Source organism: Acanthopagrus latus, chromosome 4 (assembly GCF_904848185.1).
Source record: "Acanthopagrus latus isolate v.2019 chromosome 4, fAcaLat1.1, whole genome shotgun sequence".
Classification (NCBI taxonomy): domain Eukaryota; kingdom Metazoa; phylum Chordata; class Actinopteri; order Spariformes; family Sparidae; genus Acanthopagrus; species Acanthopagrus latus.
Window position 1 is genome coordinate 21,873,608 of NC_051042.1, and position 27,536 is coordinate 21,901,143.

The window sequence follows — 27,536 nt, forward strand, 5'->3', positions numbered from 1 at the left end:
GAGGGGAGGGAAAGGAGGGCAGCGCTATCACCGTGGAGAAAGTGTCGTCATGGCGGTTCTGCTCTGACCCTGCTGACTCGCCAATTCCTTAACATGAGATCATTTTGGACAGCTGACCTCAATATCACTGTGCTCGGAGGACGAAACAGATCCATTGGTGCTTCTTATCCCCCCCACACCCCTCCATCCTTCCACCCGACCCCCGGCTACTTAACATAAGCAAGACACATATTTAACAGCCAGGCGCAGAAGTCTCCCGTTTAATCCTACACCACCAATAACAGGAATTAGAGGAAATTAAACAAAAAAAACAAGTCCGTTTCCTCCTCTCTCACTATTTTCAGTGCAACATAAATAAATGAAAGGAAATACAAGCTGGGCTTCACAGTACTGGGAATCTTGGACACCTCTTACACTCCTGATATTTGTACAAAGCATTTGTTGTGAAAGTAGAAGAAACTATTCTCGCAGCTTCTCAACAGGTCAGCCGAACCAGCAAAGCGTATTTTTTCACCAAGCACTTTAAATTACAACATCCAATAATAAGGTAGAAAAATATTGTCGTAACAAATGTTTGGGAGGATGTTGTGCTCTACTTTGTCATTAGCGGAGAAGCTGTCTGGTAAAATCAGGCATAAACATGTGTCAGAATTACATGTAATTATAGTTTGAAAAAACTTCCGCATGGGAGCATGAATCACCTCCGCAGCTGGCTGGCGTGGCAGGAGAGACTACAGTACTCTGCTTCCTCACCTTTATAACTGCATGGGGGTGGGGGGAGCATAACACAGTAAACATGCAGACTGAAAGAAGGTAGCTTGTGCTATGTCCAACAGCCCCAAGTTGCTGGTCCTCTTCTGGATTATCTGAAGAGCCACCGACGGATATGTGTAATCAGCCCCATCCCCATGTTTCTCTCTCACTCTCTGCCTCTCTGGCTAATGTCTCCGCCTGATTCGATTGAGGCAATTAGGCAGTAATCTATAGAGCTAGGGAGTGATGGAAACATTTCCCACTGTCCTCCTCATGTTTCTCAGAGCTGCTATAATTAGCTAACTTTGCTTCTCATTAAACATCAGAGCAGTATTTACATACCCAGATCCAATTTGGCTCTGTAGAGCCCATTCCTTTTAAACTGTCTTGAAACCCTGAAACACGTCTGTAAACAAAGGGATGGAGGGAGCTGTAATCTGCAGTTGTTTCGATCAAACATTTATATCTTATATTGGTTAGACAGAATGTATCCAGAATGTATAGATTAAAAACAATGTCAGAGTGTGTGTACATAACGCAGCCGACGATCATTCCAGAGCACTGTGTTGCTAAAGTTGTAAACGAACTCTGGGAAGGCCTGTGCTGGCATGAAGTTTGATCTGAAAAAAAAAAAAAAAAATGAAGGACATCCTTCCATCCCTGGTTTCAATGAGCCGTCATGGGAACAGGAATGGTAGGCCCACATATATTCCCCGATGGCTCATATTCAGTTTAAATCGCTTTTGCAGGAGACAAGCAAAATCGTTATCACACAGAACCGCGGAGGACACTAAACTAAAATGCAGATGGGAAGTCTTGACCGTCTCTTTTGAAAATATCTGAGTTTAACATCCTGTAGTTCTGATCTGACAGAAAAGTAAAAGCAAACAAAAAGTATGTGCTAATTTTTTGCCTCATCTGTTGAACTGCAGGTGTTAAAATTGTGGCCAAGTTTCTGCAAATTGTTCCTCTCCATGCAGTAATTGTGAAAGTTTTTCTGCCACTGGGCTTATTCATTCAATTTAGAATGGTTATTACTGGCATTAAAGCAATTTTCATATTATTTAAGAAGTTCTGTTAAGCACTTCATGTTCATGTGCACAGTCAGTGGCAGCTGAGCGAAAAAAGACATTAATTCTATTTTTTGCTCCTATAATTTGTACCTTTTGCTCTAAAATAAGTTCTAACCGGCAGATAATGTTCTCGCTGTTACATTAGGCCATACAAAGCAAGACAGATGCAGAAGTGTGTAAAATCAGACAAAAGGATAAAGTTTGAATTTACACAATTATGGTTTCAAACTAGCATGCTCTTCCTGGATTCAGAACATCTCTCTCTATATATTTCTAAATGCAGATTTTTAAATTAATTTAACCTTTAGCAGCCACTTTAACCAGTAATAAAACAGCATCTTCACACTTCAAAACCTTCATTCATACTGAATTGCCCAATAATCTGTTTCAGTGCATTGACAAAAAGCCTGTTGAGCTGAACAGCAGAGGTCAGAGGAAGAGACAGAGGATCCCCAAAAGAGTGGATCTCTCTCTAAAGCTACACGGGCCTGTAGCGGCTCCGGACACCGCCGAGAGTCGTGCTGCAATTGAAAACTTCTCTGTTGATATGCAAAGCAGCATGGATCACTTTATGTCCCCATGGTTACTACTGCCCCTGCTTTACAAAAATGTAATGATTAATCATGGTTTTGGACAAAATCATTGTTCCAACATTAACGGAGCCTGTATGTGTGTGTGTGTGTGTGTGTGTGTGTGTGTGTGTGTGTGTGTGTGTGTGTGTGTGTGTGTGTGTGTGTGTATTTTCTGGAACCAGACATGGACACATGGTCACTGAATGTGGAACCCTAGTGGCGGTCACAGACATTACAGCAGAGCTGTTTGTGTAGCTCTTCATGTCTCTGACTAGTTGTGCTGAATGTCTGTGATGCACTGAAAACTTTGAGGCGGCAAACAAACTCAATTAGCCGACACTTAGACAATTAGACCCTCTGATTTCGTGTGGGCTGCTGCACATGTTAAAACTAATTTTCCTGTACTGCGACTGTGGGCTTATTTTTAATTTATTTATTTATTTTTTTTCCCATACAATTAGTGGAACACTGGTACCATTGACACTCTTTCGTCCCCGGCATCAACAAATTATGTCTGAGACACTTAGAAAGGGTAGCCTCGCCATTAGTGAGTGTGTATGAAGGTAATGAGTTGGTGTATATTGTTCAGTGTGTGTTCTTCATTCAAAAAGCTCCTTATGACAGTGCGAAACTACAATATGCATGTGTATACTTACACATTACGTCTTACAATCCTAAAGATTTAATGTAAAGGTGCGGACGAAGCACACAGAAATAAAGTCTACGCCTTCAGTCTGCCTGTCTATGGTGTAGCTCGACTACATGCAGGAGTACAGGCAGGACTGAGGAGAAGCGTAATTCAATCAGCAGCACTCCGGCCTGACACAGATTCCCTTCGACAGTTGTGCTCTACCGGTAATTCATCTTTCTGAAAACAGACAATATCCCAACAATAATTTCTTTCAACTCCTATGCAGGCAGGGGCGGGGTGGGCGAAAAATGCATTAACAGGTTTTCATTGGCTAACATCGCCATTCCTTCAGATCTCATCCTATCAAGAGTGTTTCCTTTTCCTGATGTCCCTTAGAGAGCAAAAGCTACTCATGTAGAGAAATGTGACACAGATGATAATTTATGCAATTACGCCCTAACTCACAAGCAACCACACGTTTATGCAGGCTATATGAAAAACACAAGACACACTGACTAGTAGTGGAATGCATAAGTAAACAGTGTGAGGGGTAGAGCTGTGTGTAGGGGTCCAGATGGACAGGCAGGGAGGCCTGTCCTGGGAAAGGGCTGTCCCAAGCTCACACACACACACACACAAAACACACACACACACCTCCTCAGTACCCCTCTGGCCCTGTATGCATAATTGCAACTCAGCCTGGCCTGAGCAGCAGAGGGTTAACTGCACTGCCCGGTCACAGGCGTGAAGTGAAACAATGAAATAATGGCAGCGAGTGAACGCTCAAAGGCAGGGGGTAGGGTGGGTGTGGGCAGGCGGGGGCTCGCCATAGGCTCCTGCAGATGTTGCCGGGCTTCAGCGGGTCACACAATCACACGTATTAGCATTCCTGATAGAGGGAGCCGGGATTAGGGAGCTGAATGCCTTTCTCGACTCTGTCAGAGTTTGAACACACCGGTGAAGCAGAGCAGAGGGAGAGAAATCCCAGACATGTGGCGAGGAAAGGTGGAGACAAGAGTGAAGGAGGAGAAAAAAGCGGCCCCAGACAGTGCTTAGCAAGGGCCTAGCTCACAGGGAGAGCAGGTACCATGTTGAGGGCAGATTCAGGGGGGGAGATTGACAGACAAATGGCGCCAAATTGACTAAAAGAGCTAATGAAGAAGTTTAACAAACAGGCAATAAAGAGAAATCAAGCATGTGATAATTTAATGGTTTTGCGAGGCTGGCAGAGGGAGTGTATACGTGAAACGAAGATTGCCATTTGTGGCTGAATGAGTGAATGAGCATAGACAAACGGCTTTCTTTCTTCTTTGTATGTCTGGGTGAGCGAGGGAGAGTGAGAGAAAGAGAGAGAGAGAGCGCAGAGACAAAAGCTTTTCTGAGTGTATGTGCGCTGTCCTGTCCCTATTTTTTTTTTTCCCAGGACAGAGGTCTGGAGAGGCCTCATATTTCTGGCTGCTGTCAGGCCGGGGTGAGAGGCAGAGACAGCAAGGGGCAGCTGTTTTCTACGAGGTACCCCCGGCTCCCTCACACGCGGCCTTTGATCCAGAGTGGGCTTCCTCGGCCGGCCAAGTCTCCCCCTCTGCGCATGCATGTATGAGAGTGTGTGTCAGGCTACGAGCATGTCAGAGGCAGAGCACATGGAAGTGGGGGTCTAATTGGCGTAGTGAGGGGCACAAGTGGTGGCAAAGGCGTGGAACAAACGGTGAAACCTGAGTGGTAAAATGAAGTGAGAAGCAGTGCTAAACCAGGGCTTTTGCTCTCTTCCTCTTTCTTTGTTTTAGCACAAGGCAAATAATTTCACAGGAATGCAGCAGGGCCAGTTGGATATGGCCGCTGCGTTCGGCAGAGATTTCAGAATATAGAGGGGACAAGTCGATAACGAGACATACTAACCACGACACATGTTAGAGCTCATCAAGTGGTTGTCAAGGGCTAATTAATAGCTAACTATTGTGATCACTGATTAGTTTGAGTTTCAGTAGTTTTTTTAAGTCTAAATCATCTGGAATGAAGTGTCTTAAATGTGAATATTTTCTTATTTTTCTTGTTTTAGTTGTTGTTTACTTCTCTATGACTGAGTCTGAAACTGAATCTTATACAGTTGTGGCCAAAACAACTTTCATTTTTGAATGCTTCATTTCAGCTCAGGAAACACTGACCGACATTTTATAGGTCAAACAACTAATCGATTAATTGAAAAAATAAGCGACAGCTTAATGACAGTGAAAGTAATCGGTAATTGCAGTCCCACACATGTAGTGCACCACTAAAACTCATCTACAAATGCGGTTTTCCTTCTTTTACAACACCAGGTAAAGCTGCACTTAATTTCTGATGTAGTAAAAGCAGAATTAAACCAAGAGGCAAAAAAAAAAAACAAGCGGTATAAACACTTCACCTAATCAAGGTGCGCAGGCTTCCAATCTGGACATTTAAACAGAAGAATTTCAGCCTGTTGCTGCAGAAACTATTTGATCACACAACCAGAAGATGCCATGCGGTCACAAGCACCACATAAAACATTTTTACTAATTTGTTAGAGTTTTTCTCACTTGCAGCACTCTCCTCTAAACACTCTGTACACACCGAGCAACAACAGGGAGAGGAAAAGAAACGGCGTGATTCATATTTTAGACTCTAGTTCTATGATGATTAAAACAGGGCTGCCTAAGTACGTGGGCTTCACTGCACTACAGGTATTGGGATCCTATACAGCTGAAAAATTTCCATTGCATCCTCCTGCTGTCATTGTGCTCGGATCCCTGACAACAAAGAACCAAAAAAAAAAAAAAAAAAAATAGCCCTAACCACATTAAAACCGTCCCATTTGACAGTTTAGTGAGGTGTACCTTTGTCCCCAGCCAATGACTATCAGTGACTCTACAAGTTAATATTTGCTTCTGCCTGCTCATAAATTTGCATTGCATTAGAACCTGACCTAAATGCATTTTTATCACCCAAAGTAATTAGCTGAGCATTAGTTGTAGGAGAGAAAGAGAGAGAGAGAGAGAGAGAGAGAGAGAGAGAGAGAGAGAGAGAGAGAGAGAGAGAGAACTGTGAGGCTGAATCCTTCCTGAATGGGTGGGGGCTTACACAAAAGCTACAGGAGGGATGGCAACAAGAGCTAAAACAGAGCCGGGCCACCAGATGAAAGAGGAAGTAAACAGGGCCAGAGTGCTGCCTCTTTAATCTACTACATTAACTCCAGCACCACGAGGAGGAGGAGCCAGCACGCAGGCAAACGGCAGAGCCACACAAAGGGGGAGTGTCAATGAGGGGGTAATAAGGAAAGACAATGAGTAAACAAGCAGGGGAAGTCCAGGCCTGGCGTGCTAGAAAACTCCCTGCTTCTCACTGCCTGGCACACACAAAGGCCCTGCTGTAATTAGCCACCCCAATAGGTTGTTTAGCATTTGCATATAAATGCCCTCAGAGGCAAACGCTAAACACGCTGACACAAGCCATGCCCAAAACAGACGTTCGCCACACCTCTACCCCTCCAGGAGGTCTCAGGGGTCCACTTATGCCGGGGTACCCCCCCACCACACACACACCCCATCCCACCACACCCCAACCCACCCCCCACCCCTTCGCCTTGTGCTTGTACCCACTGCAGGCAAGCTGGCATCCATTACACAAAATGCGGACAGCAGCACATCATAGTGAGGGTACTCGGTTCTTGTTTCTGGAGGGATTGTGAAACAGTGTAGCCAGGCTTCCTGTTGAAGGCCCGCGCAGCCATCTGTCATGTGGAAGTACATTTTGCCCCTGACCACAGGGCCGACGCTCAACAATACAGAGGAGTGCAGGTGTCAGTCTGCTGTTTGAGTTATCTAGAAGTTCGATGTGGAAGACAGGAAAGAACTCGTGGAGATATATATGATCACATCTGCACAGAGCTATCCCGAGGAAGCGAGGGGGTCTGCGGCGTGTGAGAAACGAGGGCTCTGTCTCGATCAGGGTCAAAACATACAGCGTTGTTTAATGTACCCTGTCTGGCAGGGGAAAAAAAAAGAAAAAAGAGAAGTGTTGTGGTTTGTAGCAGGGTAGAACAAGCCGGTAGATTAGAGATCGAGGCAGACAACATTTACACAAGGTTTAATGTCATTCAATAGCTTGCATGCTGCAACTTTTGTTTTCTATGGTTTCAAAATGAGGCATTGCAAAATGTTTTTAATGGAGCCTGTGCCTCAGTTCTACACTTCCCCTTCTGTCTGCTGTTGTTTTTACAATGGCGATTCATGAAAAAAAAAAAAAAAAAAAACATAGAAAGGAAGGAAGTGATGAGACTGGTGTCTGTGCCCTCGTTCCCCCTTCCCCCCCGGCCTGACCATCGCCTCGCTCTTCTCTCTCTCCTTCCTCAAAACTCATATACTCTCCAGTGTAAACAAAGGCTGTGTCATCCACACACTTGTCCCGCTCCTGGTGCTGCTAGGAGGGAAAGAGTACGTCCACAGAGCTCCTGCGCCCTGCACAGGCTACTTCCTGTGCTAATCCTCAGCCTAGAGTGCAGTTTTACCAGTCTGCTCTGCTTGTAGGAGTTTTCTGCGCCTCGCTCGTGGAACAGGAAGACCACGGAACAAAAAAGCTCTCCGCTAGCATTAATAACTTGGTTCTCACCTGCCATGTGGCCTCTTGTTCCCTATCAGGGCATGATCCAACATGAGGAAACACCTGGCTCCAACAAAAAGCAGGCAATAAGGGGAGCCTATTTTACAGCCATCCTCCTCCTGATACAGATATGCACCTAGTCTGAGTTGCAGTGGACAACACTGTATATACAGAGGAGATGCTGCCCAAGTTAAACCTAATCTGTGAGGCAATTTATTTGATTTCCTTCAAATGTACATGCTTCAGAATGGCAGGAGAAAGAGCGCTTTGAGGAAGGGTGAAAGAGTAGCAGAGGAGAGGAAAAGCAGAGCATTTCTTGTCAAACAACTGGCACTTGGCATGTCAGGAGGAGAAAAAAAAATGTTGTAACAGTCAGTATCCGTTTTGAGCCTAGCTCTTACCTCAGGCTGACTTCCTATATGTGGTCAGGGTGTGTTTTGTTTTACTGCTTCACACAACAATGCTCGCTTGCTATTTGTTACCACCTGAGAAAAAACAGAAAAAAAGTCAAACGCTCTGCGCTGCGAGAAAGGGAGATGAAAATGTCACCTCTGATTACAGCTACACTGAAGTGGGACAGTCTTGCAGAAGCACAGCAGATGATCAGACGCAATGTTTTCAACTCATAATGCTTTCCTCTGTTTGTGCCGGGGCCTCTGATTTCACCAATAGCTAGCCAGGGCCCCTATCTTCATTCATTAAACAGTAGGGAAAATGAATGCCATGGTGACCAGACGAGGCAAATGACGTCACAAAGCCGAGGTCACCAGTCTGTCACGGCCGTCTAGCCCTGTGTCATCCCCATGGGACCTGCCCCACCCCCTCCAGCCTAGACCAAATCTCTGCTCTGTGGCACTGAACGTCAGAATGAAAAGCCAAACACTCGGCGTCGAATATGTAAACGCCACAGCGCCGTCTCTGCCACGAGACATCAGCCACCGGACGCAAAACAGCGGTTAGAGTACAGCCTGCCAGGCGAAGTGGGAGCACGACTGTTGTTAAACTGGATAAATATACATTTCTAGTCATTGTGTGTGTGTGTGTGTGTGTGTGTGTGTGTGTGTGTGTGTGTGTGTGCATGTGTGTTAGGGAGAAAAGAGTATGTCTCCTCCTCCTCCTCCTCCTCCTCAGGCTAAACACACATACACACACTGTATATCACTAGATTTCGGTGTTGCTGTGTGGGAGTCTGCTTCTTTCTAATCAATTTATTATGAGGCACCAGGGTCCTTATGTTTGTTCATTTAACACAGGGAAAATGAGAAAGAGCATTTGTTTTAGGTACAGTGAGACCCAAAGAGGAAACCACACGTGTCTTCAGTTGGAGGGGGGGAGCAGGGGGGAGAAGAGAGGGGTGAGGCGAAGGCGCACAAGACAGAGAGACACCCCTCTGAATAACGCAGAGGTGTAATACTGTGGCTTTGAGGAAATGTTGGTTTAATTGCAGTTTGGTGGAACATTTAATGCAGTCTCTGTATGACACCTGGCAGAAATGGTTTACACTCGGGACAGTGCCAATTATAATTCCAGCCAATCAGAAATCTTTCATAAATCCACTGACATGCTCACCGCCACAGCTAGATGCTTATTTGACGAGATGAAATGGGATGGCGACAGACGCACATGCAGTATATCTTCTTTTTAATTACAATGTCTGCAGAGGTGGGACTGCGCTATAAACAATCATCTGTGCAATCAAACACAATACCACCCGGCACTATGCATTATAATAATGCATTCTTCAAACTAGAAAATAAAATTATCATGCACAGTAGTTGCATTATTATTATTACTACTAGTAATACAACTGAAAAAAGAAAAAAAAGAAAAATAATATGATGGTATATAGCAAAATAGCCGGAGTATCTACCACTGTATCCTTCATTCAGGAGCTATTACAGCGGCACTTTTTTTGCGTGGTGACAGGAGTCAGATTGGCCAAGATATTTAGTGGTATCCACAGAGGTGCAAAGACACGCACTATGAGCGTATATAAAAAAAAACAGAATATGATTACTATTCTGCTGAATGTAAAGCTCTAATAAATACTTAAAATCTCTCTCATATATCAATGAAAGTATTAAATGTGCATATTTTCAACGTCTTTTCTCAGCCACTTCTAACACTGTAGGTGTTAGAATAGGTCCTTAAAAGGGCACCGTGTAGTTTTAGCAAAGCAATTCAAACTCAGAATTGTAATATCTACAATACTAATGAGGCAATAATACAAACTCAGAAATATTTTTTTCCCATAACTGAATAAACAAGCTGTTTGCAGAGGAAAATAAGGTCCCCAGAACACTGTTTGAAGCTAGAAAGGTGGTAGGGTCCGCCACATATAAACAAAGTCAAACAATTTTAAATTCTGTTGTCCTTCAAGGTCAGTTTGTTCATTCAGTTTATTCAGACATTAAAACAAAGATAGTTTATTAATTTAGTTTGTTTAGGCATAGAAAATAAAAAAAAAATCTGTAAAAGACATGTCTCTTCTGGTTGAAATTTAATCCGCAAAACTACATAGTGCACCTCTAACCATTCTAATTGAATTCTATTATAATCTGATCATCTGTAAATAAACTAAAAGTATTATGTGTTTTGCATGCATTTTCCACAAAAAAAGATAATAAGATGAGAGCTCGCATCTCACCTAGAAAATAACAAAAAAGCTAGTGATGCTCAGGTACAGAAAGTGACCGTAAGAACACAACCATGTACAGTATGTGTGCACACATAGCATACTGCACACAGAGACGTGCCCATGTGTCAGTAGAAAAAAAAAAAAGGAAAATACAGCGGCAGAAGCTGGAAGAGAGCTGACATCAGAGGACTACGGAGGCTACAGCACTTAGAGGCCATTTTATTGCTTTGCTGTGGTCAAGTGAGGTGCACCGAGCTCAATTCCACCACAACAATGGCAAAGAGGGCCGCAGAGACAAAAGAGGGCTATCCCTGCTTCTTAACCCCTTCAGTACGGGCAGATCAGTCGCCTGGGGCACTGAGCGAACAACACCAGGCCACCTCAGGAGCGGCGAGGGGGGAATAACAAATAGCCAGTCGCAACTTACTGTATGACAGCAGCACACACACTGTAAAAACGATACGTGCAGGCAAACATCGTAGGAATCTACTAATGGCCAGATGAAGTCGGCTGCTTTTCCTGATCAGAAAGAAGCAGTCGGTAGCTTCACCTTAGCCCTGTCGCGCACTGAAATACACTGCAGCCTGCTCTCTATGTCTTTCCATCTCTGCCCCTCCCTCTCCTCTCACTCTCTCCTCCACTGGGAACACGGACGGGCTACTACGCATTTGCAAGTGAATCACACTTTTTGTTAAGATTTTTTTTTTCTGTGTGTGTGTGTGTGAATTGTAAAAATGGCGAAAGAGAGTGTGAGAGGGAAAAGGGTGCTCCTGCCACCGCTCCTTTCTTTTCTTCTCTCTATAATCCTGAGGAGGATAAGCTGTGAGGTACACAGAGAGGAAGTGCCATAGACCTGCTGGGGTCCAGCACATCCTAGCAGTGCATTCCTGCAGCCCAGCTATCAGACACACACACAGACAGAAACGGACCCTCTCAGCCACACATGACTATTGTTTGTCGCCATCGCAGAGTGCTGTGGGTGCAGTGCACATACGGAGAGGAAATTAAAATCAGTATGACCTGAATATGAAACAAACACCAAGATTTAAAAAACCCACGTGATTGCATAAAGCAAAAAACCCAAAAATAAATTAACTGTCAAACACTTTCTACCTGTCAATCTGTCCACCCCACTGTTAATACTTAACATGTTTTGAGCAGGGGAGACTGAGTGGCACGGAGAAAAGGTGTTATGGAGTCTGTAGTGGGTTAATGTTGATATTACTTTCACAGAACTCTTTATCTGGCCTGGTAAACCAGCCCCAGCCCACTGACGGACAGAAAAGCTGAGAAGCTGATAGCTTGATTACACAAACACACACAGTGTGTGCGGTACTAACACAAGCCGTGTTGTTGCATCATCGGGGGACCTGGCTGAAAATTAGTGACAAGGAGAAATGGCATGCTGACGGTCTGAAACACAGACCACCTGACTGCACCGAAACATGTTATCTTAATACTCTTTTATAAAAAATGTAATTTTTTTTATACAAATAAAAAGGTTTCCTATTGTTTACATTTAACCACTGTGATGATTAGTGACTATACAGTGTTTTTCAAATTAACAATATTACCTTTTATGTAAAAAAAAATATTTAATACAATAAACTATGAGGACTATCGGGACTATGGAGGCCGGAGCTATTCGACTGATGCACTGTCAATATTTTAAACCCATCACTCTTACACACACACATATACACACACACACACACACACACACACACACACACTTACATTTTCAGTTACACAATGCAGATTTCACAGACACAGATAAACAATGCGAGGGCAGTTATCACTCCACGGAGCACAGTGACATAGAGGAAGAGGAAGAGGATGACAAAGAAATAGGGGAGGATAAAAAGACGGCGTGTGTGTCGTCAGAGTCACAGGCCAGAGGGGCCCATGTATTGTTCCAGGGCTCAGTGTGGGGAGAGAAAGGCGACCTGGGCCGCCTCTGTCTAAGCGTCCTCCATGTTTTATGCATTCTGTCCTTTGTGATGATAAGCGCCAGTGCGGAGGGTGGAATGCTGGCCTCCAGGGTCCAAGAGAGGGGTGGGCTTATGGGGGGGGGGGACTGGGGTGCAGCTCAGTTAAATTTTTGCAGCCCTTGGAGTGGTCCCTGTCATCCCTGCCTCGCCCGCGTGTAGGCATATTTAGCCTATACACACACGCCAAACCGCTGTTCCTCCCATCCCTGAACACTAGAGCTAGCTGCTGCTGCTGCAGCCCCGAACAGGATATATACACAGTCAGTCGTAGCAGCTGTGCTTCTCTCTCTCTCTCTCTCTCTCTCTCTCTCTCTCTCTCTCTCTCTCGCACACACACACACACACACACACACACACACACACACACACACACACGGCTATAACGATACTGCCAGCCCTGGACGGACATGCATCACACAGGTCCTCGACTCACAGTCGATACTGCAACAGAGAAATACAACAGTCTTTATCACTGTTACAACGCTGCTATCTAACAAACAGCCTTGTTTGCTACAAAACTGATATTGTACATTTATTACAGAAGCAAAATTGAAATTCTAGTCAAGGACGCAGAACCACACACACATTCTGAACCCCCCTTCCACGTCTGCAACAGCATTCACTTATTGTTAGAAATGGAAAACAAATTTGTTTCACATATTACTGCGCTCCATTCTATGACAGCCAGTGAATTCCCCTCACCGAGGGAGAGAAAGTCAAAATAGAACACATGCTTTGCTTTTAAACATATTACTGAATGGAAAATTATTTTTTTCTGTCCCCGTATCTCTATTCTCTGTATGACTGCTCGCTAATCGGAGCAACGTTGCCTTATCACAACATCGGGCTGCTGTGATTCCTCTGAATTTGAATGGTGGCTAAGATTTCCCTCAAAATTAATAAAAACAATGACTATTAGAACAAAAGTGTATCATGACAAGGCCTCGATGTGGCACAATCAAAAGAAATTAGATTTCCATAATGCCAGCACGCTCACAGAACTGAATACGGCTGAGCAGACACACACACATGCAGAGACACATGCGCATCTCCTCTGTCATAAATCTAGTCTACCACAATGATTTAACCAAGATTGTTAACACGATAACATATTGTGAAAGAGCAAACCACAAAAATCCCCGCCAACTTCGCTTCAAAAAGATAAAAGGGCGACATTGAAGGAGAAGAAAAGCTCAGAAGAAGACAGGGAGGGGAATTTTAGAGAAAAGAGGTGCTTTCTGTGGATAAAGAGGAATCCTTTTGGACACTCAGGGCTGCTGGGATTACGGATCAGGTACAGCATTCATGCACACCACAAGCATCCACACACACACGCACACACACACCTGAGCATGACAGCCATCTCTTCCACTCTCCTTTCCTACTTTCTCGCTCAGCCCCTGTGCTGAGCCGAGATCCCGCCCCCCCACCTCCCCCTCCACCCGCCTCCTCCTCTTTAATAGCGTGACGATTGCACCGGCCTCGGCTGCAGGACAACTGGAAGAACTGGTCCTCGCTGCACGACCTTGCATATTCAAAACCACACGTCAGATCCAGAGCCATCATCTGTGTCGACTGCCCTCATCTACACATGTCCATACAGCTAATGGCTCAGACAGACACCACACACTCGTCTCTGATTTCAGCGAGGACGCGTCCACACAAAGGCAGACCTATTCGCATTTATAACGCTTGACCTCTTAACAGAGCAAAAGGTACACAATACACAGGAATTAATTTAAACTGACAGATTGTGCTAAAATGCAAAAGACATAATACAAATGATATTTTATTATTTACCATCCACACACAATCGTTCTATATTTTGTTTATCAGAGCAAAAATAAGGTAGATCTTTGTGGTCTGTGTGCATAAATCTAAGAGTGTTAAATCTCCCGCGTACGGCCTTAGCCTGCTGATAACCCAAAGGGGGCTCTCTATGACCGAGGACATGGCAGCGAGCTTCCCCCACAGTGCCGATGCCCGAGCACAGAAAAGGTGGGAGTAAAGAAGGGAGATATGCAGAGACACAGTGGGAATGAGATGGAGAGAGAAAGAGGGAGAGAGAGGAAGAGAGAGAGAGGGAGGGAGGCACAGTGAGAGGAGGAGAAGGGGTTATGACAGCCAGAGGCGCTGTCTCCCATTCCTCTGTGTTACCCCCCAAACCATGAAACGAGCCTATCCATGACGACTGCTACTCCCTTTATCTCATTTCCCCAACTGGAAGTGCTATTCCTGTCCATACAGTCAAATGACGTCTGAATATACCTGTCATCGAATATGGTAATAGAAGTGGGTGGGGGGCAACTGCAAACAGCGGAGGACCGTTTTGTTGCTGTGCAGGATCAGGAGCAGTGGCACATCACCACAGTAGAGACTGTCATCGCATCACAGCGTTACACCAGAAAATATTTCCCACGTAATGTGCACGACAATCACAACAGCAGCAGCAGCAACACACAGGTAGCAGCTCGACCATCTGCACTTGGACGATTAATCACACAACTGGAATCATGTCCGAACACCAGACGCACAACTCTAGCGTCACGGATGCACAAAAACTGCGTTTTGCAATCATTTTGATCCCATCCAAGAATTTAGTTGTGCATCTGACACATTAAAAATAACACGATTACAATTTTTGTCAATTTTCATCAACGTGACTGTAATGGTTTTGAACAGCTGCCTGGTGCCACAGAGATATAAAAAGCAATTGCAAATAAATTAAAACAAATTCTGATTAAATTAATTACAATAATCAGATGAGTGAAATGTTTGCACGAGAGCAGCTGTCATTTATTCTGAGCAGTGTGATACACTACTCTCCTTTTTTTCTTCAGTTATTGTAAATAACCTAAGTGTGCCTAAATGTTTTTTTTTAATCCTATAAACATTAAATGCTATTTATAGAAAAAAAAATTAAAAAATTAAAATTTGGTGCTGTCAGACGTACGAGCAAGAAAGAGAGAAACAACTCTGATCACAAACAATGAGTTCAAAATGAAATTGTCTTATTTTCATTCATTTTTCAAAAAATGCTGCCTGTGTTGAAACCGTCACTCTGGTGGCCCTTTAACAGCCCACAGGTCTCATGAGCACAACGCTTCCAATATCACACTCGGGGATGAGCACGAGATAATACAGTTACAGCAAACACAACATCTGACAAACACATATTTGAAATGGAATACGTTTTTCGAAATAAAGCCAACGCCATGCCCATACCTTCTGCAGCAACGGTTATAATTAAACATAAATATGACAATGAGACAAGACGGGGAAATCAGACAGGTGAGATGACAGTAAACATTTCTGCTGTCTTTGTTTTGTAACAGAAGACGGAGAGGGAAAGAGGAGGAGGAGGAGGAGGAGGAGGAGGAGGAGGAGGAAGAAGAGAGGAGTGTTACTGACTGTCAGACAGGGGGAGGATGGGAGATCACTGGAGTTTTGGCACAGCAGCCTACCTGCCTTATAACACCTTTGAGTTTCTAATCAATGGGATCTAATCGCGCACAATTTACTGTTGCAGACACACACAAAATACAAGGGTGGAGGAGTTTGTAATGATACACACAAAAAAAAACAACAAAAAAAGGAGGGAGAAGCTTAATATGAATATTATGACTGATTTTAAATAATCAGCAAAGAATGTCAGCTCCGTCTGTTTCCCCCCTGTGCTGAGCTCTTCCCCGGTCTGCTCCTCTCCAGCCTGCAAGGTAGGGATCTGTTTATCTGACCTCTTCCCCTGATTCCTCCTCTGTGGCCCATGGCTATCTGACCCCTCCACACATACCCCCCCCAGCACTCCTTCTCCCCCCCCTTTTTTTTGTCCTTGTTGTTGTTGTTGCCTTTCTCTCACTTGCCTGACAGCCACCATGGTTTGTTTTATTAAACCTGTAACCGGTCTATTTTTGTTCCTACCCACCCTCAACTAAAGCCAGAGTCTTAATCCTGCAGATGCTGACAACCACAAGTGCTTTGTGTTGCTCCCAAAACATGCCAACAACCACCATCTCTCTCTCTCTCTCTCTCTCTCTCTCTCTCGAGCCAGAGCCCACTCTCTCCCCCCATCACCATCACCATCCCTCGGCTGTTTGCAGCGGAGGGGTGTGTGTGTGTGTGTGTGTGTGTGTGTGTGTGTTGGGGGGGTTTCCTCTCCTTCTTTTTTTATCTCTGCACTCACTCCATGACCCCTGTTCCCCCTGTTTCTTGCTGTCTGACCTACCCCTCCACCCAACCACACACACACAGATTCTCACCCCTCTTTCTGTCCCCCCCAACCCCGACAATGGTACACACATCCTATCCTTGCCTCTGCTCCCTCGCAAAAAAAAAACCCCTCTCTTTTCCCCCCTCTCTCTTTCTTTTCTGTCGCGAAAAATAGCCCTGACTGCTTTATAATTCTCGCAGCTCTCCCCCCCACCCCTCACTACACACAGATGCAAGCCCCTTTCCCCGAAAAGTAGTCGCTGGTTTTTCATCATATTTATGGAGATGTTCGGCTTTCCAATGACACCTACACTTCAAGAGAACATTTGTTTTTTGTTTTTTTTACTCCCCTTGGATCAGGTCCATTTTTTATTTACTTCATTTATTTATTTATTTTTTTAGGTTTTTGGGGGTGAGATTTGCTCACAATGTAGTGACATGCAGTAAGAATAAACCTGTGTGTGTTTTTTCTTTTTTCTTTTTTTTTGAAGGCCCATTCCGTTCTCTATTACGAGAAGCGTCTCCGAGTGTGCAGCGTTTATATTCTATTTTTGAGGTGTGTGTGTGTGTGTGTGTGTGTGTGTGTGGAAGGATATCTGTGCAGTGTTAACTTAAAAAAGAGAAAGAAATCCAACAGATGTTAACTGGCTAAGCGGCTACTAAACGCATGCAGTGACCTATAGGACCGTCTACTTTAAGTTTCCAGGGGCAGTAACTTTTGGAAATGATTATGTCTTGCTTTAAGGTCAGACTAATAGGGCGATGGCTTTTTTTGTTGTTGTTTTTCATTCCGGTCAGCGTTTTCTCGGGGAAAGAAAGAAAGAAAGAAAAAAAAAAAACAATGTTTCTCTTGAAAAGTCAGATACGGTAGCGAAGCAGTCGGAGGCAGCAGCAGCTCCAGCAGCAGCAGCAGCTCCAGCAGCAGCAGCTCCAGCCTGCCCAGGTCTCCCCCCTGAACCACATGTCTGCTCTGCGAGACGCCGCTCAGACTCTCGGGCTTGTCCGCGTACAAGGTCCTGCTGATCCCGCTTCGTGTCACGGAGGAGACCCGGGGCTTCGGGTTTTTTTTCTCCCCCCTCACCACCCTCAACACACACCACATTCACGTAACACACACACACACACACACACACACACACACACGCTTGCCAAACACGAACCCCTCTTCTCTTCTCTTCGCCCGCTCGCGCGCGCACGCACACGTACACACACATGTCGATCGATTCGCATGTGACTTCGTCGGGGAACGAAGCGAGAATCGACTCGAAAAGAGAGAGAGAGAAAAAAAAAGAAAAAACAACAACAAACAAACAACAAACGCTTCAAAAGAAGACGAAGAGCCGTGAAAAATATAAAAATAGAACCGGGGGAAGACGGACAAAGTGAAGGGGGGAAAGAGGGAAAAGTGTTAGGCTGAGCGGTGGAAAGGAACTAAGACAGGGCGGAGGGATTGCACATTTTTCAAAAGAGAGACGTGTCGGAGGAGAAGAACACAAAATGTGTTTATCCAGAGGAGGATTTTTTTTTTTTTTCTCCAAAAGCGTACGACGGTGAAAAAACAAACCCACCCTTTGGATGTGGTGGCAAGTGTCAAATCTGTCCAAATTAGAAAAAAAAAAGCAAACGGCGAGAGATGTTTTCCCAGTCGCCGGACGCTCACGGACCCACAGGGCTGGACTTGGAGCTCCTTTTCTGGGCTGCGCTCGCGTGGAGCTGCCGCTGCCCCTCCGTCCGCTTCCACACAGCTCTCCCCCCCTCCTCCACCCCCCCACCTTCTTTCTTTACTGCATCTGTGCCTCAAAACACGTTTCTCGACACCCATAAGCCCTCTATACCTTTGCCCGATCCCACCGAAATGCACATATCTGTCCCAAAACCGTGTTTTTCTACGGCCAACTGCTTGGAGAAGGATCGCTGTCTTTGCCCGTTTCTTATCTTCCATTCATGAGGAGGAGAGAGGACGATCGCTGATGTAAACACAGGTAACGATACAAACGAGCAAATCGGGAATAAAAAAATGAAAGAAAGCAAACTACTTGCATGAAATGAACTTGTGATCGCCGGCGTTTTCTCACAATGTGAGAATAGCCAGCTCCGCTAACACGTAAACTACGGACAGATAGAGAGATTCAGATTAAGTCTACAGCGGAAAAAGAATAGGATCGTGGACACACAGAGAGGAAAAAGAGAGACAAACGCAAAGTTGAAACTTACAATTTCTCGCTGCCGCTTTGTGATCCTCGCTTTTTAATCCAGTATTGAGATGATTTAGCTAAAGATCCCATCAAGGCAGTCCCCTTTTGGTCAGTTTGCGCTTAGGGTGGCAAAAGAAAGATCATTGTTGTTGCGGAGTGTACAAAAAAAAGAAGCCGAAGTAGGTACTATTAGTTGTTAAAGGCAATATAAAAATAATTTGGATGCAAAGCAGGCGATGAGTTCTTGTGTTAGAGGGAGCGAGGAAGAGGTGAAAGTGAGATCTGATGATTGAAAAGAAAAAACTCTTTGGATCTTTATTCCTGCTAATTAGTTTCCTGCAAAAAATGGCTGTGATTAATTCAGTGCGCATGTGCTTCATTACACAGGCACGAAGGGAAGGGCTAATTAGCCGCCTTCTGGATCAATAAGATTCAGCAAAGGAGAGAGCTCGGGAGAGAGAGGGAGGGAGGGAGGGAAGGAAGAGGAGGAGGGGGGGGGGATGGATGGATAGATAGATAGATTCAAGTAAGAAGAGGGGAAAAAGAGGAAAGTAATGATCAGGAATTGAAAATATGGAATTAAGAAGGGCGGAAAAAGTAAGAGTTTGATTAGACGGAAGACAGTGAAAGTTAACGCCGGGGCAGGCAGCCGCGGCGGGCGGGCACAGCCCCGACGCTTACAGGCGCAAGCCTTGTCTTTTTTCTTTACCTCCGCTGCTTTTTCACCACTTTTTAATGCTTTTTTTAAAACGCGTTTTTACAAGAAAGTAACATATGCCCACGCGTCGGTCCACCAGAAGCACACAAAGCGATCATGCCTTCATTTTTATTTTACTCCATCGCTTCCAACCACGATGTCTTGTCATTTTTATGTTACACTTTAGTCGGCTGTGTGTGTGTTGTTGGGTTTTTTTTCTTTAGGAAACAACTTATTGAAATACATAACTTGACTTTACGGGCAGCTGTGGTGGTTGAAAACATGGGAGATAAGACGTGTGACTCCCGTGCGTAATGCACTTGTAGTTACGCAAAACAACAACCCCGTCGCGTTTGTAAACAGCCAGGACAAATGTCTGAGAATTAAAAGAAGAAGAAAGGGGGGGAAAAACGCGATGTATGAAAAGTGTACAGTAAGAGCAACGTATAGAGGGGCTGCCACGGTGGACTGCTGGTTAATCTGCAGAGAAACAGAGCTTATCGTAAGTACAGCATCACCTGGATATTATCAGAGCTAACGACGTGTTGGTATTGGTAAATACATATTTGGAGCGTTAAGAGAAAATAACCACTTGCTCTGAGGTTTAAAAGCTGACGTGAAATAGTCCCGATGCGTAAAACTTCACGTGATCATTACTACTATTATTGTTTTTATTATTGCCCCCTAACTTTGATAAACTTACCGAGGAAATCACTGATTATTTTTATTTTATTCTATGTCGAGACTGCATGGGAATATGAATTCATCGATGAGATGATAAGAGGAGTACTTTCATAAAGAAAAAACTTTGAACAACCACCGAAATTAAACTCTCACTCACATGAGTTTGTATGCACGAGAGATTAAAACTAAAATAAAATAAACAAAAACACAAAATAAGTTGTTTTAAAAAAGAAGAAGTGAAATTCAGCTTTATGAAATATTGCGTGCATGGAAGTGTGACGGAGGGGATGTTCAAGACGTGTCGCTTTTTTACAGTTTCTGTCAGCTCAGAATATCAGTTTAAGCTGAAATGCAGGTTAATACTTTACTGGACACCATTGTGATATAAAAAGAGACCGATTGTTTTAAAGGTTTGAGGTCATACACAGCACACAGCTTTCAATATTTCCCCAGTAAATTCTATAACAAACTCCTGAGAGCTTGTTTTGTTTCAGCACAGCATGCAAAGCAACTTTTTTTTGTGTTGTTTTTTAATTTTGAAATAAAAATACTTGTTGACGCGTCGTTGAATCCTATATGGACGTGAGAATTTATTTAAAAAAAAATGTTTTTTCCAACATGTTTGTCTCGAGTGTTTGGGTCACATGGATAGGATTTAATGCTTCACACACACACACACACACACACACACACAGAGACAGCAGAGGAAGAGTTGGAAGTGTAGCTGGAGCACAGAGGGATGATGGGGAGACAGGTTATCGTGACATCTGTTACGAAACACGTTGTCAATACGTGCAGGTTTGTCTCGAATAAATGATAATAAATGATACGAGTGACGGTTTTTAAAAAGAGTTGTGTCAGAAGCGTTTGGCCTGCATGCGTTATTACATTTGCTGTTGGTGGGGTGGGAGTCATATTCACATGGTCAGTGCGCTCATTTCAATCTGACACGTTTCGTGATAAAGAATTTCGTGATCGATACCACCAGAAATTTGTTGAGGTTTGTTTTCATCCCCCCCCCCCACACACACACACACTCTCGTGATCTTTCTCGTAAAGCCCACTAGTGTAAAACGGATGTCCTCGCGTGTCCTCCGGATGAAAAGACAGTATTGCAAAAAAAAAAAAAGAAAGAAAAAAAATCAACCTTTGAGTCTCTTTGTTATGATAATTCTGATTGTTGATTCTCTTGAGGGGAAAATGGACAATCCCACTCCACTCTCAGTACGCACACTTTTTTTTTTTCCTCCAGAGCTCACAGCTCCATACAGAGTCCTGGTCCACTGGAGACGAGCAGCAGCTTCTCCACTGATCACACAACGCGCTGCGTTTATTGAAACAATGCGCAGTTTGATAGTGTGTGAGCCCATACAGCTGAATTCCGATACAGACCGAGTAGCTGAATGGCACCAACACAAACTTACTGTCCACACACACACACACACACACACGCTGCAGGACCTTAAAGTAGCCATTGTGCAGTCCCATGTATGAGAGATAAGCCATAACCGGGATCATAAAAAAAACGGCCCTGAGATGTGTTTTTGTTCAGACGTGTGCTGGGTTAGAAAATGCGTGGCAGATAAATCTCATGCATGTTTTTTTTAATTTTTATTTTGATTGCACACAACTGATGGCTGGCTTACCAGCCCCCCTTTTCTGTGATGATGCTGTGCTGCTGATGAAATGTACAGGCTTTATTTTATTCTTTTTTTTTTTTTTTTTTTTTCCAAAAGGCCTTTGACTTAAAGGTTAGGAGGGGTTATGGGAGCCCCGCGGGACGAGGCGTTTCAACAGATCCAATAGTATATATCGCTTAGAAGAGGGCTATGAAAATCAAACTTATATTGTAGCCTATATGCCCGAGACCCAGCTCCCCCCCCCCTCCTCTCTCTCCATCCCTCCTCTCTTTCTCCCCCCCTCCTCCCCCTCTCTCCCTGCTGCTAAAATATATGGTGTGCTGTAACGCCGGCGTTTTCCTCAGCACTTGCCTTCCACAAGCCGAGACAGCCACTGATACCTGTTTTTTTTTTCTTTTTTTTTCCCAAGCAACGTAGCATCTGCCGTGTAGCATTCCTACCCCTTCAGTATAAAACGAGAACGCTGCGTCGCCCCCGTCGGAGCAGCCTCGCGTCTGTGGCAGAGTGCAGGAATCTCGAGGATTTGTGCGCGTCTGTGCTCTCTCTCGGGTGGAGGGAGAGGGGGGGGGCGAAAGGGAGAGATTGTAAAAATGAATAGGTTGAAAATAGCGTGCGAGAGGAGTTAAAGGGGCTACGAGATAATAAAAGAGTCTGGTGTAATTTGAGGCTTGTAGGGGAGGCAAGCTCCGAGCCAGTCAGTCAGTCAGTCAGTCAGTCGCCTGGAGCCCTAACAATGCAAACTTCAGTTTACAAATGTATGCAAAAAAAAGAAAGAAGAGAGAGAGAGAGAGAGAGAGAGAGAGGGCCCTGATTGACGTTACTCCATCAGCGGCCGCGTTGAGTGCGGTGTGGGGCTAAATCAGAAAGGACACCAGCCAGACGGAGGCCTTGATGCTTTTTTTTTAGGGGCCTGTGTCATCAGTGAAAAGGGAGGAAAAAAAAAGGGTGGTGGGGGGGAACTGACAGGGTCTGAAGCTTTTGTGTTACCGGCGTTCAATTGCGCCTCTCTGTGGGAAGGATAACTGTCCACGTGCCAGCCTCAATAGGCATACATCGATGAGTGGCATTGCAAATTCAACACAACCTGTGGCTATGACAGCCCGTGGATATGACAAAGGAAGAGTAGAGTAGCTTAAAATGCAAAAAAAAAAAAAAAAAGAGCCCCTTGACCATCACCAGCACTGCAAGCAACAAAACCCCGTGTATTCAAACAACAGAGGGCAAAGCCTCGTAATCGCCCCTAACGCGCCTGAACCGCTGCTCCGCGCTGATGATGATGATGATGATGATGATGATGATGATGATGGGGGGGCTCTGCAGACCCACTCGTCAAACCCCACCTCACAAATATTCATATTTTAATGTATTTAAATTGAATTAAATGTAACTGGGTTTTTTTGTTTTTTTTATTTCTCCTTCATTTATTTGCGTGTCAGCCGCTACGTGCACGCGCGCCACACCACGCGCCACCCCCAGACAAAGCACAAAAGGGGGGAAACAGACGAAAACTGAGCAGGGGTGAAAGTATGTAAAGATCAAGCTGCCACTCAGAGAAAAAAAAAAAAAAAAAAAAGAAAAGTCATATATCTTTATAAAGAGATAACAAGCATTATGTTCGGGAGGAATTGGGGAGGGGGGCTGGGGGGGTTTAAGATGCTGATGGGTCGCGATATTAACAAGGAGGGTGTCAGTCATGTGCTCGGAGCTATGGTAAACAGAGATGAAAAGGGCATCAGACATTCTTTAGGAGACGAGTCTGACTGAGATTATGCTGTGAAATATATTCCTGTAGAGGACTGGATGCAGGTGGACCGCACCGGGGACACGAACCAGCAGCAACAGAACCGCTGGGCTGCTCTATCAAATTCAAACTGAATCGGTGTTTTACTTTGGTGATGAGGAGGTCAACGCAAAGACACCTCACAGACGGTGGCTGGCTGGACTCTCTCCACCACATGGAGCAGCCTGCAGAGAGTCTGCTATGGAGGGAAAAGCCTTCCTCACTCACTTCAGCTGTTTGGTTTTTGTTAGTGAAACCGGCCTAACGGTGTGAAACACTTTGAGACGTGACTTTAATTAATAACAGTCATTTTAGAAACTTGTCAGGTGGAGGGGGGTGGAAAACATCATTTTCATTTTTTTTTTTTAAGTATTTATTTTCATATATGTGCTTCTTTGTGTGTGTTTTTTGTATGATCCTCCACTGAATGAAACGCGCTCAGCCTGCGCTTGTTTTCCCAGCACATCGCTGCGCACACGAGAGGCTGCTGTCCGGCTCTCCGTGCGTCTGGGGTGGATAGGGCAGCGCAGCCAGGTGCAATGGGAGCGCCCTCTTATGTTCAGCCTGACCACTGGGATCAAGCAAGCGCATCAACTCCTCCACAGGAGCCAAGCGCCTGCGGAGCAGCTGGTTCCTTTGCAGGAGCGCAGCTTTTGCCTCTCTCGGTCCAACATATTAGACTCGCCTCGCGTATAAAACGATGTAAATGAACGTGGCGTCGAAAGAGACGCGAGACCGTCCGCGGTGGGAAATCACAGACATTTTTTTTTTCTTTCTTTTTTTTTTTTTGGTAGATAAATACTTAAGCAGGCTGGTCAGTGTGTGTGACAGTGTCCAAGAACTGAACCTGGACAGTGTGTGGGGGGGAGAGAAAGCCCAGCTCAGATCAAACTTGAACTTGAGCCTTAATTAGCGGAAGCATCATGCAGAAATCAGCGCAAATATATCTTCAGAAAAAAAAAACGAACATTATTCGGCTGGAAATGTGTATGTTTAAATAAATTAAAAAAAACATCTTGTTGAATTCGTTGTGATTTGTGTGTGACTTCAGACGCGGTGTGTTTCACTTTGGAGCATCATTCTTCAGAGCTCAACGCCTGTTTGTCCCTCCTGGACATGTGAACATTTTATTTATATATTTATTTTTACTCGTATGCATTTTGTTATTAAGCTTATCTTTCTCAAGCAAAAAAAAAAAAAAAAGAGCACATATTCCAACACTGCATCCGCCTGCAAGCCTCGTGGTGTCGTCGTGATATCCCTGTGTGATGTTGGCCACACGGAGGATGTTCTTGAAGTGGATAAAACTCAGAGTGGTGATTTTTTTTTTCTTTTCTTTTTCTTCTCCTTCTTCCTCTTTTGTATTTGCTGCCGTTTTTTGTTTTTTTTTGTTACTTAAAGCGTTGTCTTGTTTTCTAACATGTATTGCTACAGATCGTTCACTGCTCCTCACTTTGTCAGAGATGTTGTACGTGTCTCCACAGCGTGAATCTGCCCCTCAGAGCTTCACATGACTGGAGCCTGAACTGTTCATGTTGCTGGACACTTTTGTTTTCACGTTTTTCTTGCTTGTTTGATTTTTTCCCCCAAATACTCTCGTGTTAAACGCATCTGTGTTTTGTGGAGTTATTTTTTGTTTTGTTTATTTGTTTGTTTGTTTGTTGTTTGTTTGTTCCAGATGTTCTGTATGTCGTATGATAGGAATGTTTTGGCTTATATGTTCGTGGACTCTAAGACTTCCTGTTTATAACATTATATTTCCATTCATTTTTTTTGATTGATATTTACATTTTTTGTTTGCTGATCTGAGTAGATAATATTGGAGGGGATAAAAAATATGAATATTAAAATGATCCTGGACAAAATCGACCTGCTCGTTTGCTGTTGTTGTTGTTGTTGTTGTTTTTTAAAAAAAATAATTATTTTTTTTTTACGTCATGGGATTCAAATATTTGTGATAAACATAAAAATGAAAAAAAAAAAGTGAAATTGATTTATACGTGTTAATATCAGATCCAAACCAGCAGCACGGGAGCAGAGCTGACATCATGTTTGTGAAAGCAGCCTGTTTCTCTGTTGCTGCTCTTGTGATTTCAGAGTTTGGGATAGAGGAGAAAGAAAAAAAAAATGTGGAGCGGCCGTCTGGTCAGTCTGCTTCATTTACATGAGAAACAAGAAGGCATATCAATTCCTCTCTCACTCTCATCCATTTACTCGTCCTGCCAGTACTACCTTATTAATGATCCCCATGCATTATTCAAAAAACAGTTTGGACGTTTGCATTTTGGAAAAGAAAAAAAAAAGTGTGTGTGAACACACATTCAATCCTCCTGTGATGTCTGTCAATATTAACAAAAAAAGAAAAGAAAAGAAAATGTCGTAAAACATGCCAAATGTCCGATGTTTGCAGACTTTAACTTGATTGTCCGGAATATTTCATCATGTCCAGCGCGATGAAAATCGAATGAAAGAACACACACACACACACGCCAGACACGCGCGCACACAGACACACGCACGCACACACACACACAGACAACACCACCCCCTCCTCCACCCACACACCCCCAAAAAAGAGGGGGAAAAAAACGTGACACACTCTTTCTGTCTCTGACTCTCCCTCCTTACTGTATGTGTGTGTGTGTGTGTGTGTGTGTGTGTGTGTGTTACATGTCGTATCATATTTGAAAACGAGTTAAAACAAGTTTACGAGAATCATGTTGACATATTATTATTATTATTATTATTATTATTATTATTATTATTATTATTATTATTATTATTATTTACACACACAGGTACAAGGGTCTCCCTGACACCTTATGTAAAAAGCAAGAAGAAATCACACACACACAACAAAAGAAGAGAACAGTGTGTGAGCCTGCCAAGCCTCAGTGCAGCGTCGTCACACCTCACCACCTTCAAGTTCACAACACGTTTCTGTAAGAAACCTTTTTTTTTTTTTTTTGGTCAAATAAACAAGTTGTTGATGTGACGATAAGCTGTGTCATCTATTATAAACTCGAGAACCTGTAATAAAAAATGATCTGTTTTACCTGTTTGTGTGTTTATATTTATTTTTGTGTGTTTCCAAAGGCTTAACAGTTAACAGCCTGCTGGTAGCCGTCAGATATCAATCTATCTATCTATCTATCTATCTATCTATCTATCTATCTATATATATATATATATATATATATATATATATATATATATATATATATATATATATATATATATATATATATATATATATAGTATACCCACAGCTCACGAACAGAAAGCACTCTGCAATCAAACGCACGAGAACACAAAAATTTAAGTGATGAAAAAATACAAATAGCGGAAACAAAGACACAGCAACACAATTTATCAGCATGCCAGAACGTCGGCTAAATATGTAATTTGTAAATGATTTGGAGGAAGATGCGGCTCTAACAGAAGGGGATCAGCACGCAGCGGGCCTTTCTGACTATACATATTTCAGGTCGGGGTTGGGGTTTGGGGTTGGTGGGGGGGAATACAGTGAATAATGGAGAAATCCTGAGAGCTGCTGTCACGGACTCCGGGTGAGAGACAGGCGGGACTCGTGGGGTTTAACGCGCTTTGGAGAGGCTCTCTGAAACAGAGGGATCCCAAAATCAGAGCCATATGACCACCCCGGGGCCACAGCAACACTAGCTGACGGTAAACCGACCCAAACACAATCACGGATCCCTACAACCCCAAAAAAAAAAAAAAAAAAAAAAACCTCTTCCTTACTCAAATGCCATCCCGCCTGCTCGCTTGAATATAACAAACTTAAAGAGAGTAATTTTGCTTGATGTCGCCACCCCCCCAACCTCCAACCCCCCCTCCACCCACAAAACAACACGACGAGATGAAAGCTGACAGGTGGAAGCGACACAGAAGGCAAATACAGATCCAGGATTATTGCCAGGGGTCACATCCAAACCCTGCCTCGCACACACACACTACACACACTACACACACAGACAGCCTCCGGATGCCTTAACATCATCTATCTACAATATATGACCGGGGTGAAACAAGACAGCG

At 44.0% G+C, this 27,536-nt stretch overlaps 1 protein-coding gene across 8 annotated transcripts in view; it reads right to left on the reverse strand.

The window, feature by feature from the left end:
• Positions 1-27,536, reverse strand: part of zfhx3 (zinc finger homeobox 3) — a 345,346-nt gene that overhangs the window by 121,327 nt on the left and 196,483 nt on the right. Inside the window, exon 1 of one of the 8 annotated variants that reach the window (XM_037094569.1) lies at positions 18,696-19,121. The exons of 6 other annotated variants lie outside the window; for them this stretch is intronic. The gene's annotated coding sequence lies outside the window, so the exon portion shown is untranslated. Of the gene's footprint in view, positions 1-7,652; positions 7,730-18,695; positions 19,122-27,536 lie in introns of those variants that run through there. One more of the 8 variants, XM_037094570.1, reaches the window with a different exon arrangement.